Source organism: Anopheles coluzzii, chromosome 2 (assembly GCF_943734685.1).
Source record: "Anopheles coluzzii chromosome 2, AcolN3, whole genome shotgun sequence".
NCBI lineage: Eukaryota > Metazoa > Arthropoda > Insecta > Diptera > Culicidae > Anopheles > Anopheles coluzzii.
The window spans coordinates 15,170,197-15,192,401 of NC_064670.1; the positions used below are offsets into that span (position 1 = coordinate 15,170,197).

The window sequence follows — 22,205 nt, forward strand, 5'->3', positions numbered from 1 at the left end:
GTGCGGCGTGTGCGAAGCCAAAGCAAAGTTAAGATGAGATTTATAGTCACCGTTTTTGCCATCGTTACGTGTTGGCTAGCATTGATACGTCATAGCGATGCACAATCGGGCGTTATAACTACTGGCTGTGGTGTTTTGCGTGAGTGCATTGGGATGTGGCCATTGGAAATGGAACCGCTTTTCAACCGCTTTTCATACGATCCTTCCATTTGCAGCCAAGTGTGGTGTGAATCAAGTAGCTGCCTGCTGTGAACCGTGCTACTCCGTGTACTGCTTCTACATCAATCGAAACTGTGGACGAAACTGCGTGAAGGGTTGCTACTGTAAGCTGGGCTTCGTCCAGATGAAACCGAACGGACCGTGCGTGAACAAGCTGTATTGTGGTAGAGGCAGAAAATAAATTTTAAATTACATTTTTCATGAAATAGTTTGTGTGATTAGTTTGGGCTGATTTTTAAATTCAATTTATTTAACTACAATAAAAGCTACAAACAAAAAACAAGAACAAAAAAGTGAATATTTTGCCAAATTTAACCGGTTGAGCAAACGCAACACAAATTTCAACCGACACAACGCAATCGGTTCGCCTATTTCACTACTTCCGGCAGAGGGGTGGCAAATCCCACCCAACCGCCCTAGGTTCAAGTAATGTTTTAATTCGAACACAAACGTCAACGCACCCGCTGGTGCTTGTTGAACCGAGCAAATATTAATCTAGCGTTTAGTGGGTGCCGTGCGTTCGCGTGTGCAAATTCAACGCTCACCAGCGTGCGCTAGGTAAGCTCGAACATCTTTCACACACACGTTCGCACGTACGTACAAATACAACCACACGCGGCCAGGTACAATCCTAGCATCCGTCGGTAGTACTGCTAGCTTTTCACCAAACCGGCAACAAAACACAAAAAATAACACGCCGCTGAAGGGTGCGTTTTCTCGCTCGAGCACCTTTCTAGTTCTAGTTTGATCCGGTGATTAGTTTGTTTTGCTCGATCGTGTTTATTTGCTTAACAATCCGCTCAGCCCCCCCCCAAACTCGGCGAACGGCGGGTTGACTCGGATTGGTGCGCCACTGTCACAGCCAGAGCCGCGGCGTGTAGTTTCGTTTGCTGTTTGCATAACAATCCGAGCTCTAGTTCAGTTCAGAGCAGCCGAGCAAAACAATGCAAAAGGTGGTGGAGGGGACACTTTCGCGCTAGGTCGGTGGGGCTGAGCTGAAGTACCGTTCAAGCTCTAATTTCTTATTTGAAGGGTGCTTCACCGGGATCTGCCGTGTGTGTGTGTGTGTTGTTAGGGTAGGGTAGAGTTGGACATTTTTATGCTTTTCTCTCATGAATATTGCACTTGCTGGGGTGCGTTCGACAATGAAAATCAAAAAAAAAGTTATTTCTATTTAGATAGAGCGGCATTTGGCTAGGGTTGAAAGTTTGAGCATGTTTTGTAATTATAGTTTTTATCGATCATTTGTATTTCCAATTTGTGCGCACATTGAATGGGGGTTTTAAGGTAAAATAACACAATTGCAATGGTAGTTTGGAAGCTTTTTAAACATTCTAAACAATTTAATAGAAAATACAATAGAAAGTAGAAACCCCAGTAAACCAATCATGAAATAAAAAGGATTTTTCTTTAATAATTATAACGATTGATCACATTCACTCGCACCATATGATATTTCAAAGATTAAAATGTCATCACACAGCATCTTGTTGTTATCTTTGGTCGAAGATAAATTGGCAAAATTTAATACAAACTCAACTGATTCACCATCGGCAATATCGAACTGATATCACACACTTTCACCTTAAAGCCGTTCCAGTAAGCACAATTTTGAGTTGTTTTATTATGGAAGCAACATTTGCTTCATGTGCCGGCCACCAATGTCTCGGGCTAGAGTGCTGCTTGCATTTCCGATAAATTATGCAACCATACATTCTACAGCAAGCAGCAGCAACAGCAGCAGCAGCAGCAGCATGAAACCTTCCCTTCCTGGCGGCTCTTAAACCGGGTTGGCACACCTTCCCTACCGTGCCGGGTGGGCTTTTTGCATTAATTCATGCTATCAGTGCCCTTCTCCCGAACGCCCGCTGACTCACTTTCAGCGTTTGCTCGGGGTTGATGCTTTCCTGAAAATGCAGCAGATGAGAAATAATTCAGGTATTTGCTGCTTCTTCCACTGCTGCCTGCTACTACTCCGTGGGTCCACCGCGGGCAAGTGGGTGGTTTGGTACCTTTTTGCATTTAATTTCGTGCGCTTTCTCGCATGGTAGAAAATGGAAAACACAGAGAAAACAATGGCACTGTGGCTGAACCTCCGGCAGGAAGAAATTCACCCGCCAGTGTCAGGCGGCCGTTTTTTTTAATCTCATTTCCCGCTCGCTCTTGTTTGAACTTGCCGTATTCGCTCCCGTGGCCATTGCCGTGGTGGTGTTGTTGTGTGCCTTTATTTGTGTTTTGTGAGGTTTTCTGTCCGGTCCGGTCCTGCTTGCCACGATATGCCGGTCGCTTAGTTCCCCGTTCCCTAGCGTTGGAGGGATATGGTGGAAGATGTGCCGGTGGGCTCAGACTGCTTTCCAGCACGAAATGCTGCCACTCGGCACTAGGCTGCGGCGCGTACGCCTTTCCGTGTGACAGCGGCTCGGCCTAGTTTCGGTGAGCGGGGTTTTCGGGACAAAAACAAACATAAACTTTTGTTTATTTGCATTTCTGGTGTTATTTTTACCGCTTCGGCATGCACCATAGATCACTGGGCGACAGTAAAAGCGCACCGGTTGGAGCGGCGGCAAAAACGCGAGAATAGAAGGGCGAGAAGCACCTGCGCCCCCGTAAACTGGCAGTCGGTGGGAACATTGGGAAGCCCTTCGTTTCGTATAAACCGGTGCCGGTAAAGCATCGAGACGATTTTCGCCACCAGCCACTGACATTTGCCACTGGATGGGTGGTGGTGGTGGTGGTGCTTTATCTTACGATTTAAAAGCTTGGTGAGCTTGTTTTTTGTCTCCCTCCTGGGCGCTTTTCAGTCGGCAACTTTGGCCGGAACGGCCAGCGGAAAGAGGATAGAGTGTGCTGCAGGCAAAGATAGATAGTGCATGCCAATGAAAATAACCTGCGGCAAATTGAAAGGGAATGAAAGCAACCACGTAAACGGCTGTCACGCGGAGCACATTCGCCGTCATTCGTTCCGGGAAGCGGCAGCGTACGTGGGAAGGATTTCAAAATATTCATACCGGGGGAAAAAAGGGAAGGCGGAAAGGCAAGCAGTCGGGTGGGTTGAGGTTGGCTCTTTTTTTTTTTCTTCTGCGCACAAAATAGGGAGGGAACAAAGCAGAAGGCAAGCGAACGGAAGCCTTCAGTTCCTGCTCGTACGTACTGCTATCGATGAAGGGATGGTAAATGTTGAAACCATTCCACCGGCATTTAATCAGACCACCCTCTGCCGGTAAAATTATTTTACCGAGCACCGTAAGAAGCCGAGAGCGGTGTGCGTTACGAGCCCCGTCTAAAAGGCAACTAGGTTACGGCTCCGGAAGCTTTTAAGGACCTATTTATCGGTTAGATAAAAGCGATTAAATAAGCGCAGCTCAGGAACGAGGAGGGCGCACTCGTTGTAGCTTTACGCGCGGAGAGCATTTCTTCCCTGTGAAAGTGATGCGCTTTCGTTCGTGTGTATTGAAAGTGCTTCCCTGGTGCGCGGCGGCAGCTGTCTAAAGAAGCTTTTGCCCCCGCCGGCAAACGATACTTTCGAGCGCGAGTTCAATGGAGATAAATACCTACCAAACAGAGGAGGGTGGGATTTCTTTTGGATGCACGGCTTTCTCGGTACGCTTGGTGGGACCGCGGTAGCAAACCAATGTGGACAAGTGCTTGCCGGGTAAGCAGGACACCCGGTGGTGGAGTGGCACTTCATTTGGAATTTGTTCCACGGTTTTGTGCTTTTCAAGCGTTCAAGCGAAAAAGGGCTTTCAAAAGGCAGCCCGTTTGTGCGGCCCGTTTGACGGCGCCCGTTCTTGTTGGACTGTTGGACACATTGGGACCGAGCGAAACTGGAAGGATGCTCCGAAAAAGGGAAAGAATGTTAATTTCCGTCCGTTTGGGAGAGGGAGGTGGCGCCCGGATTGGAAAATGCTTCACCAGAGCCTTAATGACTAAACGACATAAAGCGATTTACGGTCTCGGACGCTCTCCGATTCGTTCCGAGAAGTTTTAAGTGCTTTGCGTTATTTGGTGAAGAGCTTTTCAGAGGTTCGATTTAAATTGGGCTGCGTTCTAAAGACCCCGGGCAGGAGGGGGGGAGTTGACGGTTGTGCGAAACGAATTCCACCCCGATTCGTGTAAACATTTCAATGAAAACTGGCTGGCGAGGCCGGGGTTGAAGCATCGGCAAACGAGGTAGGTTTATTTGCGCAAAGGTGCTTTAGGACCGTTTCGGAGGCTTGTGGTTCAATAGACGGGTGGAGTGGGGGTACAAAACACCGACCCATTTCTTTGGCAGCGATGACAATGACAGTTGTGTTTGGCAAAGATACTAGAATGCCAGATTTTAGATAAATTTGGATCATTATACTCGAATCTGAACATTTCAAGATGCTTTTTAAGGCGGTGGCAATCCAAAGAATGTATACTATCACTGTGCGTTTATGAACCAAAAATGTAGTTTACATACAATGCCAAGAATGTAATAAATATGTGTATGTCTTTAATAAAACTACTCTTATTCTTGGGAGATAACCGGGAAAGAAAAAGTTTCAAGGTAAGTTAGCTTTGCTGATATGTTTTCTGTAATTTTTATTGTAACTTTGTCATCAAGTCAAAAGAAAGATGTTCCTAAAATGTTCACAAGCTTCATATTATCTACCAAAAAAGTGAAAAATTTCAGTAGTATTTTGAAAAGTTACCAAGCTGTGTAGCTGAAATGGATTTTGAAATCCTCTTTACATTTTGATCCCAACAGTGGTTTGCACTTTCAATGCTATAGTAGAGCTTGCTAATAATCCTAACAACCCTTATTGAAACTGATATTCTTGTACAACTTTGATTGAATCGTATATCTGTGTGTGTGTGTGTGTGTGTGTGTGTGTGTGTGTGTGTGTGTGTGTGTGTGTGTGTGTGTGTGTGTGTGTGTGTGTGTGTGTGTGTGTGTGTGTGTGTGTGTGTGTGTGTGTGTGTGTGTGTGTGTGTGTGTGTGTGTGTGTGTGTGTGTGTGTGTGTGTGTGTGTGTGTGTGTGTGTGTGTGTGTGTGTGTGTGTGTGTGTGTGTGTGTGTGTGTGTGTGTGTGTGTGTGTGTGTGTGTGTGTGTGTGTGTGTGTGTGTGTGTGTGTGTGTGTGTGTGTGTGTGTGTGTGTGTGTGTGTGTGTGTGTGTGTGTGTGTGTGTGTGTGTTTAATCCTTCTAGCAGCGTCACGCCGACACAGTTCCCTTTAATTCAATCCATCCAGCAAATTTACTGTATAATCATGAACTAATCTTCTTCGCATACCGATTCCCCAGCAAACCAGCAATCTGCTACCATTATAAGCCTCAACACGCACCCATTCAAGAACGGCTACATGCTACCGAGGATGGGAATATTTCCACTCGCACACACACAAAGACATGCACACATACCGATAAGCTAGCAAAGAGAAAGCCATACACTTCCGCCGAGTTCTGGGTTCGGTTTAGCTCGGCAGTTTTCAAGTGGCACCATGAAAGTACACTGCTTCACAATTTTCTCCCATCAAGATTATGCCATCCTCTCTCCCGTGAGGCTTACGATCGTTAAGTTCCACTCCCGTATCCTCATCTGCCCCGTATTCATCTGTGTGCCATCGATCAAAAGTCTTAGCCTGGGTTTGGCGATGGAGTTAATCTGCCCATGGTCCCTGCTCGTACCAATCTTAAGGGGGCCTTCATCGATGTCGATGAAAAGTGACGGAAAACGTACATACCCCTCCAGTGAAAGATACGCCGACGGGTGCAACCGCTTTTACGGGGCAATTTTCTGAACAGTGGATCGGATCGGCGCGTCGTTGACCTTCTGCGCTCACCAACAGTCAGCCTGAAGGAGCCTAGATTTTCAACTCTTGCTCTTGGGCAGGTGGGATGGAAGTTTTTGCAACCGTTGGCTCGCAAACACGGCTCCCAGCAAGTGGCACGGTGACGACAAGCGGCTGGACAAGCGTAATCGTTCGCATCTGGGCATCGGTAAAACATACGCCTGGGGACTGCTAATCCTGGCCTGTTCGAAAACAAGCTCCACACATACAGTAGTACGCTGGCCGGTGATTGGACCTCTGCCTCACCTGTGTGCAAGGCACTCGTTAGGAAGGAAATCGTGTACGAATAATTGGCATCGTACGTTTTGGCCGACCGTTCTGGGATTGGACATCTTGGTGTCGTGCTTGTGCCATTTTTGCTTCAAGCCCTCTTCCCTATCGGCTTGGTCTAGCGAGCGGATGCAAATCGGTCCTCGAGTGCTCGAGTGCATTAATACAACCAGTGCCAGCACGGCAAGTATGATTATATGACAAATTTAAATAATTGATAAATTGATCATCGCCCCGAGGAGGGATCCTTCCGAACATTCCGGAGTTCCGGATGTTCCAGACAGCGGTGGTTGCAGTTACCGTTACAGTGGTGTCTGGTGCTTTGCTTCGGTACTATCCCCAATATTGATGTGTTGAAATAGACTGCCATGAGGTAGGGGATCTATTTCTGTCGAATAAATGTATATTAATTTATTCTGCGGCTAGAATTCCTCAATCGAAAGGAAGTTCAAACAAAGAACAATATTTTACTTTAGTCTTACACAAAACTTGCCGAAAGCGTACGATTTATCCTTTACTGTTGATGTTCAAAACCTTCAAGGCATGATTGTATTTTACAGACCTTTGTGCAAGCTTACAAATCCGTTCAGCCCTTTTTGCAAGCAAAGAGATGCTCTTAATCGCGATGCTGACACGCTTAACTATAGCGTTCTAAAGGTGCCCAAGGTTCAACATTGCCCAAGGTTACAGACAACCAATCAAATGCTTCAGTTGGAATCTATATTACTCATCAGAAAAGTGCGAAAGTAAAATTTCCAGCAAAAGCTCTTCCCACTATTGATGATACCATACCGATCTAATGACCGGTTCACTACAGCTTGTCCGTTGTGAGTGTGAGCGTCTGCATCTGGTCTTCGATCGTCCGACCGGCCGGTAGTGGTTAAGTATAAATAATGAACTTTGATAGTAACTTAATTTGCCAGCAACCGCACTGTCCTTCTGAGAAGGTGCCATTTTCCATGCATAGCTTCAGCTACACCTGTGACAAAACTTCTTCCGAATGTAGCTACCATGCAGAATGGATCTAGAAAGCTACCATTCTACATCTAACCAATGCTTTTTTGTACAAAACCCTGTTTTTAAACATAGTTTAAAACCTCAACGTTGGGCTTTTAACAGTAGAAAATAATTCATTGCAAATGGGTAAAGAGAGGGCCAACATTTTCACATGTACATAGCAGCATTGGAAAAAGGTTTTCGAAACTTGCGCCACACTCAACTACAAATGCTGACGATGGAATGTTTGAAGCGCTGGATGAATAGACCGATGGAAAACCAATAAATCATTCATGCGAATGAAGAAAATGTTCTACCATCCGTACCGAACCTGAAATCTGCCAGGATGCATGGATAAAGGAGAAGTGAGTGGTGCGAAACTGGACACAAAGGACACTTTTCTCGTGACAGGGAGCTTTTGCAAAAAAAAAAACGCATAAGAGCGAATTGCTTGAACGTGGTACAATAATTGAAAAAAGAGGAAAAACCGTACTTTGTCGGTAAAATGCATTTCTCAGCATGCACTGCAAGCCATACTAGGAAGACCGGCTGCTAGCTGTTCCGAGTTGTAGAGTTTAATTGCATTGCAGCCAATGAATGCTTAGAAGCGAAAGGTGGAAAATAACTTGCTTTCAATTGTTTTCCACCAGGCCATTGTTAACATCGAACGATGAAAAGTGAAAAAAGGGTGGAAAACTTTCAACAGAAGCTAGCTTTCTGTCGTGCTGATTTGTGTATAACAAAAAGATGATTCCATCAACTCCATTTGTATAGGCATAACATAAGAGGAAGTTAGTTCGTTTGTGCTTGGTTTTTTGAAAATTTAATTTTTTTTGTGTTTGCTAAACTTTCTATCTCGAGGAGTAAATTATTAGTTTAATGAATTTGTAGAATTTTTATTTAAGAACGAATGAAAACCATTCCATTTGCTCCGGGCTTAGCGAAGCAGAGCGACAGATCATCATAAGATCGGTAATGTTTGTGTTATTGTTGTAATTTTACAGTTTTTCACTAGCATAAAAATGCGTAACGCGTTCCGCAATACAATGTAAACAAAATCCTTTCATTTTTGTTACCCTATGCCTACGAAAAAAGTGATATTAAAGAAACGGATCAGCTTGTTTGGTTTGGCAAACAACGTAACATATACCAGGCAAGAAAGCTCCCTCGTTCATTGAACATAATGTCACACACGACGTCATATAAAGCATACAGCATATACTTGAATCGGTTGAATGGCATTTTTCAATAAGTGCTTGATGAAAAATCGCTCACAAAGCTTGATGGATTCGGACCCAAGCACTTACGGGGTAAGGGGAAAGCGCGGTCAGGGCGCTTCAAAATGAACGCTCCCCGTTAGAAGGGAGCAGAGCTGAATGTTGAAATGGAATGTTGTTATTTCGGTGGCCTCGGGCTATGGGCTGGGCAGAAGCAGCGGCAAACGGTGGCAGCAAGCTCGTTAGCCAATTCGAATGGGACGCATTTTAAGGACGAACGGACTGACGTAATGCATATCGAGGATAAATGTCGTTGTGCCGCTGGGTGCGAGCAACAGAGGAGAGCTATTTTTCGTTTATTTGTTGTTTCTTTTACTGAATGTGATGAGGGTTGCAGACGAATCGGGATGTTGTGTTAGTGTACGCGTACAGTAAGATTCTTTGTTTAATACTTTTGTATCTTAATACTTGTCGCTATCCTATTTTAAACAATCAGTTTCTACAAAATTATATTTTATTAAATATGAGGATCTTTCTTACAATTATTTAAATTAACTTTCAATACTATAAAATAATAAATTTAGGTAAAGGATGTGGATTGATGCTTGTTGAATTATAAATGTATCGTATTCACGTTGCCAACATAGAACTTTGACGTTGGTTTAGCAAAACAAACTGGCGTTTTACTTCGCTTACAAAGTAGTAGCATTTTCGTGGCATTGCACAGCCCTGATCTCATCAGCGACTGCCTGAATGAAAGTCTATTTTCCTTTTCCTAAAACCAAAAGTGCAAAGTATCGTGTTTGTGAATCTTACCTCCAAGTAATTTTCATTACGCGAAGTCAACAACATACGGCGAACATACGAGCAATACGTGTGCGTTCGAGGGTGTGGTTCCGGTAGGCGAAGGGGATAAAATTAACCTAGCCACGGACGGGCCATCCAAAGACATAATTCAGATAAGTAATTCATAGTATTCTAATTTTAGTGTCGGGATGTTTAACGTTTTTGAGTAAGGGGTTTTCAAAGAAAAACAAATTTAATTACAAATATAGCCTCAAACTAATGCTCCACTTGGTTCGAAGTTATCGCACCAAGACATTTTCAAACCCAATATCTTCTTTCACCTCAAACATTGACATCCATAGCAGCGGTTTTACAGAAATTAAAAAACAGTCTTCTTACATTAGATGTGTTTTAGATTGCAACCATGATAAGCGGTTCCACGGAAAGTAGCCGACGTGTCAACGTGCCTGCTTCAGCCAAGCAACAAGACGAAGTCATTGTTAATGAAAGGACTGGCGTGTAGCAAAAACAGGGCCAAGCAATTCCAATGAACTAAAGAACAGTAGAAAGAAGAAAAAAACCCAATCCAATCACCAGGATGTGATAAAGGAACAAAAAACAAAAAAACACTACAAAAATGGACGCAAAACCGCCAGTGCCACTCACAGAAAACTTCTAAATGAGTAATTGTCCACCGACTGCCAAGACAGCCACCGCACACATACACCAACACACGGTGTCAAGCCAGCTCATGAAGCGAAAATTTGGTCCGACCAGTGCCGCTGCGAAACTAACCGGACACACAGCAACATCCCTAAACTATCCAAAAGCTCACAGACACACATATTCCCACATTCAAGAGAGAGTGGTTGAACGACAAGAAAGAAAAGAATGGCTGAATGAGCGACCGACGAATGGCTTGAAAAATGGCGCACTTCACCCGTTGATGGCTGAGCTTCACCGACAACAACCCGCACAGAAACCGCTGCCACTTTGCAGGGAGGCGAACAAAAACTCGCGCCCTTTTGCGTTTGCGAGCAGCCACCGTTCCAAGGGAAGCTGTCTCTTCCTCTTCTCTTTTTTTTTAATGCAAGCAAGATTCTGATGCAGCATTGCGATGTATATGCAGCAGCAGTCTCACGCTTTTATTATTTCAATAGGGCAGTAGTGGATAATAAAGCATAGAGGAAAACCCGTTTGCCCATGAAAAAGCGTGCTAGCTTTTCGACACGAAACCTTGGGCCGAGTCACGGGAATATAAAGAAAGTCGAGCAAGACTGACACATCGCAGCAGAGTGTTGCGTGATGGAGACGGGGCGAGCGGTGGCTTGCCTTTAGCCAAGCTGTCGCACAGCACAGCGTGCTGCTTCACGTATCGTTTAAGGATGGATTTATAAGAAAACTACGTACTGGGGCTGGGCTCACAAAAGCGGGAAGCGAAAGGGACTACCGCCTTCTCGAACAAAAGGCGAAAAGTTCTGTTGCGGAGGTTTTCGGGCGCTTTAGGACGTGTTGAGGCTTACGCTGATTGCAGTATCGAGCCCGTTGGTGACAGCTTTCTGCACACACTGTTATACTTTGGTGTGTGTGTGTGTGTAACACTTCCGAAACAAATCCAACCGGTTGCGATGTATGCAAGCGGTTTTGTTCGTGTATCGTTTTGTTTTTGTAGCCGTTTTTGAATAAAAGAACAGGGAGCTAAAAGGGAGCGCTGCTGACGTGTTATCGTTGGGTGAATGGTGAACGGTGAAGTGTTGAAGGCTTTCAATGGAATGGAGTAGACAGTTTACTGGAAGCGGGCTGGTGCATTAAAACATATCGAATGAAGATCGCAAACGAAACGTATAATTTGTTTCCAAGTTTCCCTATTTTTTGATTACAATTAAAATTCAACGATATGGTTTTATAAACATATAAATCTAAAATTTAAACTTATTTCAAAATGAGCAAATGCCTTCTTCTTTTTTTTTTCAAACATAGAAGAAGAAACTCAGCCAACGAAGGAAACCATTCCATCTAAGCTAAACGCTTACCGACAGTGCATCGAAAGACAAGCATCGTTGTGGCCTGCACAATGGCGTAGTTTATTGTTTTTACCTTCATCCGGGCCGGCCTACAAATACAAACGGAACGATTGGTGAACCTTCCTCTCCAGCATGCGGCACCAAACACGAACGTACTGAAATTATGCTAGAAACTAACTTCCTGACACGTGTTTGGGGACTTCCTAAGTGGAGGGGGGGGGGGGAGGGGGAGCCTTCAGGCTCTTTTCTTTGCACTCCAAACAAACACTAGTCATACACACAAACACATATACCAGGTCGAGCGCCCAGAATCTCACCATCAAACGTCGCCATCGTCAGGCGGGAAGTTTTCACGTTTACCTTCCGGCAGCTTCCCGGATTCGGTGATTCGTGTTTGCCAACACTGAGACGGATACATGCGTATGTATGGAGCTTTCTGTCCCGTTGGAAAGGTGACGTGTGCTGAAGGGATCTACCTCGTACCGTTTGCCAGACCACGTCAGTGCTGCCTCGCTGCCTAAACACGTTGGTGCGCGTTGTTGCGTAAAATTTGCTCCTTGGCCGTTCCTGGCCACTGTCTGCTTGATGTGGCTGCGTGCGGCTGCATCCGCCAGCGGGCTGACAGAGGCAACATCTCCGACCGAGCAGGCGCGAAGAATCACGATGTTATCGGTTGACGAACAACAACAAGCACGCAAACCGACGCAAGATTTGAACTTTCCGCAGCATAGCAATCCCACCGCCACGAAGGTGACAAAAGTTTGCTGTAGGCTTTTACGGGTTGAATCTTTCAGCTAGTCGTACGGTGGAGCGCAAAAGCGTAACTTTTGTGGCACACAAACACGTTGGTGGGTGAGATTCAAGTGCCGGCTTAATTTTGTGTTGATTCTTGCGTCGGTGTCATGATGAGCTATAAGATTGTTGCGTAAATCATTACCAAACTTGAATCATTAAGACTATGGCAAGTATTTCAGCAATAATAGATTCGAACCAGTGCGCAACGAACCTTAAAGGCAGTGTTTTTTTTAATACATCGTACATTGCACTGTTTGCCAATCTTGCACAATTTCATCTAGTAAATTATTCGCCAGATGTGTTATACCGCTACGTTTTGCGTGGCTTTCTGGCAGATCTATTTGCTTCATCTCAACACCTGATACAGCATCTAGAATGCGCCCACCGCGTTTGCCCTTAGTTTCGCCTTCACCGATACCCATGCGCTAGCGCAGGAAGCGAACGTTATCATTCATAATGTATTTCTCATGCATTGGAAATATGGTCACGATCGATATGAGACGATGCACGCCATGTTTGATTTGGTGCTGTAGGTAATATAAAAAATATGAAATAGAACGAAATAACAGCAACGAACATCATTTTCGGTGGCAGAGACATGGCATCGTTCGCATTGGATTGCTGTTTTGATGTTTCGTTTCGGATGATGCAGGAGCTTTATTATTACTGAGATGTTTCGGATGTGCCACTCGGTGCCACCCAGTATATATGGTACTCTTTTTTTAGACGAATATAGCAGGAGATAGAAAAGGCTTGTACAATATACTTTCTATGTACATGGTATGTTTTTATTCAACCATGGTTAGATGTTGAAACATCGCAAACACTGACTAACAGAGAAATATGGAAAGAATCACCCTTAAAGCACTCACCAAAGCTGACTGTTTCAAGATCCTTTAAAAACAACAAAAAACACTCTGTGAACTGTTGCTTTCAAATGCTTCACACGTGTCGGTGGCGAGAGTTGTCGTAAAAATAGCCCTAGAACAACCGATGGCAAAAGATGGATGGGCCATTTTTGCCGGGACCGAACTGTGCACCAATCGATTCCGAAAACCGAACCGACGCACAATGCCGGGCCACCGACACAAAGCCACAGGTAAGCGATCCGGGGTGCTATTTTAGTTTTTTACACTATCCACGACAGCAATCCATTCATTCGTGCCTTCCATGCACGTCGATTTGTTGGTGGATGGGGTTTTTTTTTGTTCTTGTTTTTTCACTTGTTTTGTCGACGCTTGGTCGACGCAATAGGATAGCAATCTGTGCACCGTGGAGCCATGGATGAGGGTGCATGAAGTGTGTGTGTGTGTGTATGTTTGCTCTTTTTTGCCCTTACTACCAAGCACTTTAATTTGTGCAATCAGAATCAGTGAATGGTAAATGGATGCCAATCTCGGTTACTACTGTGTTCGTTGGCCACTTTTTTCCCCGTTTGGGAGAGAGGTTTGAGGGCGGTTTTTGTTGCTACACGGCAACCGCTTGTGACAATGTGTTAGCAAAATGGCTGCCCGCTGATTGCACGATCCAAAACCTTTTATCTTACAAAAGGTTGCACTTATTTTTATGCATTGCTGACACTTTATGTGTTCGGTGAGTTTTTGTCGGTGGTCAGTTTAATAACAAATGGATGGTAGGGTTTTACTGTGGAATGTTAGCATGGATTGAATTATTTTTGCTTTATCGTTTGCTTTGCATCAATTATTCAACGAAGCTGTATGAATGATGGCTTATTTAGCATCAGGCAGTTAAATGAACTGTTCCAATGTGATATCGTACAGCAAATTGAATAGCTATGTGCAATCAATGCTCAGTACAAATCCGTTCAAATTGCATTGTTGATAGCCATGTGGTGTGTGGTAAAGCGATCCTGTTAATGACTATTCCATCCTCATTACAGCGCTTCCTTTGTGTAGTTCTAGTCGTTATTTAAAAGTTAATATTTATACGACATTAAAAGGTCGACAAAAGTCATGCAGCGTTTGATTGTAAGCTCTTAACCAACACTAGCGCCCACGAAGCTACCAGGAAGCCACAAAGCACGCAACAAAGCCCCCCCCGAAAAACCCTTTTTCAAAACCCGAACCATGCATAAGAAATCCCATTAGCTGGAAGCGGTCAAAGGTCGGCGAAGGTTTCGCGTCTTTGGTCGATGACTGTTACATTTTCGGAGATTATTTCCATTTCCGTTCCGTCGTTCTGTGCGCATGGTTGACTCTTGAGACTCTGTATTCCACCCGCAGCGTGGGCCACTGTCGGATTTTTTTTCCCCCGTTTAAGAGCATTACGAACGCGTGGGTGCAAGGGATGCCGTTACTATAAATCCCAACTACCCAGAGCAACCCACCGCAACACTCAGCCAATGGGCATTCCGGAACCGATTTACGCGGAAGCGTAGCCCGTAGACAGCGGCCGGGGTGGAAGAAAATATGCTCCAGTACGGGCTTACGTTACCCCCGTAACAAACACACAAACACACACACACACACGAAAGGGGAGAGTGGGAAGTAAGACCTTTGACCACCGATGTCGGATCGAAGCTGTTGAAAGTCGTACCTTTCGGTTTGAACTGGGCCGAAGTGTCTGGCCGACGTAACATACGCTTCCTACACGGCCTTCCCTCTTTTGGGTGCTGTTGTGTGCTTGTTCTTTTTCGTCCCCCCCCTCGAGCCCTCCCATTCCCTCTTTTATGGGTGTCAAATTGAATTTTATTGCTTTACATGACATTTAACATTTTCTACCACTTTTGGCCCGTCCCGTAAACCGTACCGTTTGGTGCGTGCAGTGCAAGCAGCTTACGGGAATGCTTCGGGTGCCAGCAAGCGAAGCGGTACCCGGTTCAATACCGGTGACAGTAAACAAGCGTTTGCTCGTGCCTGTGTATGTGCGTGTGAGTGTCGGAAGCTAACCTCGTGACAAAGTGACGGCAGCTCGTGAAGGAAGCGATGCGGCGTGGGCAGGATTTGGTTTCATTACGAAGGCTCAAAGTCGATGAGGGCAATGGGCGCTGTGTGCATGTGGTATGGTGTGACATGGTAATAATGTAGGCTTTACGTGCTGTTCGTGGCTAGATTCCGATCGTGCAAGCGGGTGGCCAGAAAAATCGAACCTACGATTTAATCCAATTTAGGTGCGCATGGGAATATTACAAAGGATTACGGTTCGTTTTGTGTGACATTTTGTTTTATGGACCCTCGTTTTGTTTGCTTAAGTACTGTGCAGAGAGGCGTGTGTAACGCACTGGAAGCAACAAAAAAACGTGACCGAGGGTGGTTATTACTTCCCCATTGTAAAGCTTGTAAGCTTTTCTCGTTTAAATGTATCAAAATCGCTCAATTTTTACAGTGGTGTAACTTCTTGCCAGGAATCTTGTGGTAAGCTGTTAATAATATGAACAGTGTTACAAGGACTATTCAAAGTTGAAAGTGAATATTTTACTTTAGAGATAAATATTGGCTTTTAGATGAACCACCGTCTCAGCAATGACACTTAGTGGCCGTGTTTTACTTCAAAGTGGAAAGAGCAGCGTTGGCAAAGGTATGACCTGGAGACACACAGTGCCCGGTGACGTCATTACCAGTGAACAAGCCTCTCCAACAGCGCGTGATTGAAGTGGAATCGCTGGTCCTCAACGGCATCGTTGTCATGCTCATGATCCACCCAACGAACGACCGCCTAAGTGGATGGATGGATATCCGGTTTAGCATCAAATCTGTTTGACACCGTTATTGATCCGTAACAATCCGTGATCAAACGCGAATCAGCCTGGCTGGTGGGCGGGAGAAGCACCATAGCATCATTATTTGCCCATCCGCTCGCTTGTGCTTCCGTGAACTGTCCACCGACAAAGCCTAGCGAGCGGCGAACCGGTGGTCCCTTTTGGACGGGCGGAAGTAATTGTGTCGCTGGGCAAGAACAAACGAAATTTTCGTTTAGTCTCATCCTGCCTGTCCCCATTTCTTCCACGCGTCCGTCGCCACTGATGTGGCTGCATTTGTGGTGTATCATCGACCGGAGAAAAGGGGAACGTACCGACGACAATCACGGGGTAACAGGGCCCTATCGACAGCATAAAGGAGGATACGATGTGGCCACGTCGATTGTTTGTCCACTACTTAGACGACAGCGACATCGGGCATCGGTTGCGCGTCCTTGGCAAGCCGCTTTCGGGCGCGCGCATAGCGCACCTGGACCTGGAATGTGTGTGGAAAGAGAAGGGAAGCAAGAGAAGAAACTCTGCCACACACGCCCTGACAATGTTTCCCCGAAAACATGGTTGCTCTTATCGGGCGGGTACGTGCGCTTTGTTCGAGCCGTCTTCGTGCACGTTCCCGTGTCCGCAAGCGCCACATGCTTGCAGCTACCGCCTACCGGCACCGGTGCATAATGTGGGATGCAGTCCACAGCCAAATTTGATCATCGTGGATGCGATTACGAACTATCTCGGTACACGGAACCACCGAACGGTAAAGTCTTGGCCTGTTTGAGGACTGACACTGCTCGCATTACAGTCGGGCGTGATACGGTGGCACATCCTGGCTGGGTTTGTCCTCCCGTGTGGCGTGTTTTCCCTCGAGGTCAAACGATTCCACAATGTCCCTGGGATGGGTTTCTCGAGCTCGTTCTAAGGATGGGATTAAGGCATGGTTTGGGAAGACCACACGTGTGTGGTTTAGGTGATCCACGATGAGCTTGTGCGCGGTGGCGTACGATCAAACCGCTATGCTTCGATGTCTATTCGACGGGCCATTGAATTACTTCGCCGGTGTAGGGCTGGAACGGATCAAAAGGGGAAACAAAGCAAGAATTGTGCTCGCGAATAGGCGATGTTTGTCGTTACGGTTCACGATTACCTTCGATTGCGATTTAGATAGGGCGTTGGACGTAGTACGAGCAGTCGTTTGCATTTGTCGTAAGCTTTTGTCGGATGTATGAAATGTTTGAGCACAATGTTCATAGGGGAATCAAGTTAATGGTGTTGTTGAGGTAACATAAATGGTTCCTGCTAAATATGTTGTTATAATTACTTAGTTTCTTCTACCAGTTGCTCTCGATAATTGCAATGATGTGAACACTACGTGCAAATAATTGATTTGTGATTAATTTATAAGGTTCAATATTATATAGCACCGTCAAACACTTAGGAACATCAGTTACGCTAATTGCAATTGCTATTCCATTCCCATTCCATGCAATTGTTATGCCAAAAAAAGAACGTTTGTAACACGCGTCTGTTAAATAGTTACATTCCGAGAATAGCGCGTTTTAAACAATCCATACAGGATTCCTAGAACGATAACGATAAAAGCATTCCTACGGGAATGATCATTAAATTCAATACAGCGAAAAATAATAAAAAAGCAATATATCAATCACCCGTAATGGAGGGGTTAAAACTGGCACAATCAAATTGCTCTTAATATATAAATCCTACCGACGGATTCCATCCACTGTAACATACCCCCTTTGCCGAACATGTGCTGTTCAATGGCGCTTGCAGTTACAACATCCACCGCACAAAATGCGCCCGTTTTGCCGTAGCAGCAGTCCCGAAAGGCGAAACTGCCCCACACGAAATGCACACATAAAAGCGCTTTTCAAATCGTCCTTCCCACTGGACGCCCGTACTTCCACCGCCAAGGTGTGACGCAGGTGGAGGGGCAAATCTTGTGTCGTTTAAATGTCGTTCCGTAAATGGGTTTCACCTATTCACACCTACAGCGCCCCGCTACCTGATGCATTGCCACGGGCTTACCTTACCGACGACCAGGCGTCTCCATTCCCAGTGGAGACGCTCGTGGAAGAAAAAAAACACGGTCCGCGCTGCCACGTTGTTATTGAGCGAACACGGGCCAAGGATCAACCACCTTTCGGGTTGGGAAATAAATTCTTTACGACACTTCCACTGTTTTCTACGTTCCTTTCTTACCATTTTTGGGGTTTGCTTGTTGGCTAGTCTGTTCGGCATTGTCACGTGCTTGCGTTTGTTTCTTCTACTGCTGCTTTTGTTTTGCCAGTTTCAGGAACAGTGTTTCCAATAAAGCTAGCAGTGGAACGATTTTTATGTATGATTTCCTTCCACCCATGCACCCCTTGCCCGAACTGGCCGCCGTCTCTCGGCATGGAAACTTGAGCCAGTTTTATTACCGTTCGTCGGCCATTTTTATTGCCAGCCGAGAACCATTCGGCTAAGATCAAAACAACAAAATGACACTTAATGGCCAACACAGTGCTCTGGTATTGAAGAAATTGTCTCCCTTCGATAGCGGGACCACTGCCAGCATTGATGCCGAAAACAAAAATAGCGACCACATTGCGGGGGCTAAGCAACGGCACAAGAAAGCAAAAAACAGAACACAAGTAACATAGAAATAATATGTTCCACGGAAACAAAATCCCCTAATCTCCGTCCTGCCGTCCAATGGTGTGACGTCCGATGGGTTGGATCAACAACAACAACAACAACAACGACAAAAAGTCCCATAATTGCTTGCCGGAGGAGAACAACCGGATGCCGGTGTGAAAATAACGCTTCAAAGAACGATCTTCCGGCGGCGATTACGAGTTGCGTGGGGCTGTTCTGTGGTGGGTCGTAAATAATATCACCGCTGGCCGTGAACCGATCGTGGGATGAAAGTGCTCGTAACTTGCAACTGTGGCAGGGAAAAGGAATAAACAAAACAAAAAAGATCCCATTTCTCTGCACTCAAACATGCTCTTCAATCGCATTCACACGTTTAAAGAAGTTTGACAGTTATTTTTACTCTCACATGACCACCGCAAATTCGATCGAATGCTCGTAAAAGGGGGGTTATTTTTTGCACGCACACATTTGTGCGTTCTGGTGGAATAACTCGCTAAAAGGATTCACTGTACACCAAAACGATCGCACGGGGAGCTTATATTCACATTGAGGTTTCTTCCGGTTTGCTAGAGCGAATCGAAGAAGAAGAGAAAAAAACAACCTTCACATCCACACCGTCACGTAATCGGTGTGTATCATTTTGCCAGCAACGTCGGGTGTAGGATGTATTGGGCAAAATTTCATGAATGTACTTGAGAGTCGAGGTACCCCGTACAGTAACATAAAATAAATAAATAAACGAACGAATTTTTATACCGTTTGTGGGGTGGTCGTTTGTGCCGCTCGATCGATCATGCTTACGCTTACGTTCCGGCACACTACAGACGAAGGAATGCTTCTTCGAACTATCTGGCAGCTGGTTGAAGCAAGCGGCAACAAAATAAAAAAAGAACCCGTCCACTCCACTGTGCCGATGTGTATTTGATAGCAATCGAAAAAGTTATAAAATCGTTTGCCACCGTACGTAAAGCACCGCTGCAAACTGGGCGAACTGGCGTGTGTGAGCAGTTGTCACAACAGTTTAGGACTTTGCCCGTCGAGCTCGGTGTGCTCACACGTCCAAGCTTGCCGAAATCGTTCGTCGTGAAACGCAATATATATGTGTGACACATGTCATTGAGATGTTCCCCAAGGGGTAGGCCCCGCCCCACAAACCCCCTCGAAGAAGTTCGGCACAAACCTTACCGAGCGGCCAGAGTATCGAAACTTCAGCCTTCGATGCTTCCCCCGGAACCCACAGCTCACAGCAAAGCAAGCACGCGTTGGTTCGAAAGGTTTACTGTTTGCATCGTTGCTGCCCGTCGACCGGTTGGGTACGTCCCGGTCCCTTGACGGAAGGTTGTGTATCATAAATTTTCAATCAAACATAAGTGGAAATGATGAATGATGTTGCTTCGTTGGCATCCAGCTGTGCTGCCTAAACGAATCACGGTGGAGGGCTGGGCTGGGTTGGGTGGCGGTCCGTGAACTGCCGCGGAGCAGCTCGGTCGTCCATTTCACAATTCAACTGTAGCCACGCATGATCAGATCAGAAGCGGGTCTCTTCCTTCCACCTCTCCTCTTTTCACCATTCCCCGTTCACAGGCCCCTCGGCAGCACGGCGGGGCCAAATGTTTAACACTTTACTTGTCAAACAGCGTTTTCGGTCAAATATTTCAAATTCAAATCCAGCAGGCGCGGCGGAATTGGGTGTGAAATTTGCATCCATCGAGCTCGAGGTAGGAGGTCGATCGTTTGGACCAAAACAAACCGAAAGCGTGCGCTGTATCTGTATCGCCAGCCAGACGCCGCGGCCCACAGACGGCGAGTAATAAATCGAAAGTCATCAGTATTTCACTATCAAAAATTCAACAACCGTTCTTCAGGCATGGCCATGGGAGGTGCGGGAAGGGGTGCGGTAGGGCTCAGTGATTTATAATTTGTCACCGGCAGGTTTCGGAACAGCGCAGGGTATGTTAATATGGGCCTGCCCAAAAAGGTTTAACTCGACGACGAATGATGATGATGATGATGATAGCTTGGCGATGATGAGACCAGTCTTTTCGGTGGTTTTGAAGCAAATGGAAACTGCTATTGACAGTCGTTTCGCTTACTCGCTCCTCGCTAGTGAGGAAGAGCCACCACTATTGTAATAGTGTGGTGACAGTGTGGAAAGATTTTTCATCATGCCAATTAATCATCCGTCGGTATGACGGTGACGGTCTGGGTCTGGGATTGTGTTGTGTCGCCAGTGGCGTTATTTCTATCGTCAAGAAAATTTGTAAAGGAAGCAGGTAGAGTCCACTGGTAGCAACATTAGTTTAAGGTATAGAGTTGAATCATTATCATGTTCTTATTTCAACATTGTCCAATGAGTGACTCATAGATTAATATAAAAAGGAAAGCTTTATAGAGCGAGATGAACGAAACATATGGAATATGACTACTTATGATCTTAAGTTGAACCTTCTCCAATACGTCCACAATACACACAATCAATACGTCTACAATAGTGTACCAGGATTTTTCGATAATCCAGCCTACTACACTTTGATCTTTGCCTTTAGGCCCAAAAACGATTCATACTGTATCGTCTTTTCATCATATTCGTATTATCATGCACTCTGTGACAGTAACAAATCAGCTATTCATTAGTGATACGAACCATACGTGCTTGGATTGTTTTAAGGCTTTTAATAGCTGCAAGCGATAAGGATAGCACATGGTTAGTGATTGCTATTGCTAACCAGTAAACTCGTTGACTTTGATAAAATGAAAAGTATATTAAGTGATTAAATTGAATTGAATTGCAAGCAGACGGTGGAACAAAGAATCATGAGTGATACCATACGAATGAAAGCTTTTCTTCAGATGCGCTTACATAATCCAATCTTTATGCATGTTAGTACCTTGTGCACAATGGTCTGTGTAACTTTTGATGTTTTGCGTTCAATACTGGAATTAATTTCTATCTCAATCAATTCCTAACTCGAAGCATCCTAGCTTAATTGGCAATTTGATTTGTCGGTTCAATTTGTTTGTAATCAGTACCATTTTGCAATAACTTCGACATACTCTCAAAAATCTTTTTGTTATATTTCATGCATTACTTATAAATATTTGTATTTAAATTATTGCTCAGTAAAAAAATATCAAATTTAAGGAAATTCATTTAAAAAAAACAAAAACGATCGCAATTATTTGACTTTTTTTTAATTTCTTGAACGTGACTTAAATAAATCTTATCTTCGCATGTTTGCAATTTTTACATTCCCCAAGTTTGATGTAATATTTATTTGCCTTTTTTCATCCACTTACATACTTTAAACCGTGTGACTGTTGCAATCTCGTTCAATATAATTGTTGCTGCTCAATATTACTCGACTGAAGGGGCAATGCTATCGTGTAAAGCTATCGTGTTGCCATTCCTTCTCACAATGACACACCCTTTGTAAGCTTGCTAGTGAAGTCTGGCTACATTATCGTTTCATATCGTTTCATTCCTATGTCGAACCGGAGGATATGCTTCTTCGTACTTCTGCAATGGTTACCCTCCATTTCACGTGTTCGGGTGAAATCTCACGTAAATTCGCTTATCGCCTTCGTTCTCGTTGCACCAGAACCCATTCAAACCCCCTCTAAAGAAGAGCTCCAAAGTGCAAAATGAAGTAAAGTATAAAGTATTTTAAAAGTAGCTGCAACAACAACAACAACGAAAAAATGTCTCGTAAAAGTGCTTC

At 44.9% G+C, this 22,205-nt stretch overlaps 1 protein-coding gene across 2 annotated transcripts in view; it reads left to right on the forward strand.

The window, feature by feature from the left end:
* LOC120949947 (nephrin-like) overlaps positions 1 to 22,205 on the forward strand; it is a 134,677-nt gene that overhangs the window by 58,115 nt on the left and 54,357 nt on the right. The window lies entirely within an intron of this gene.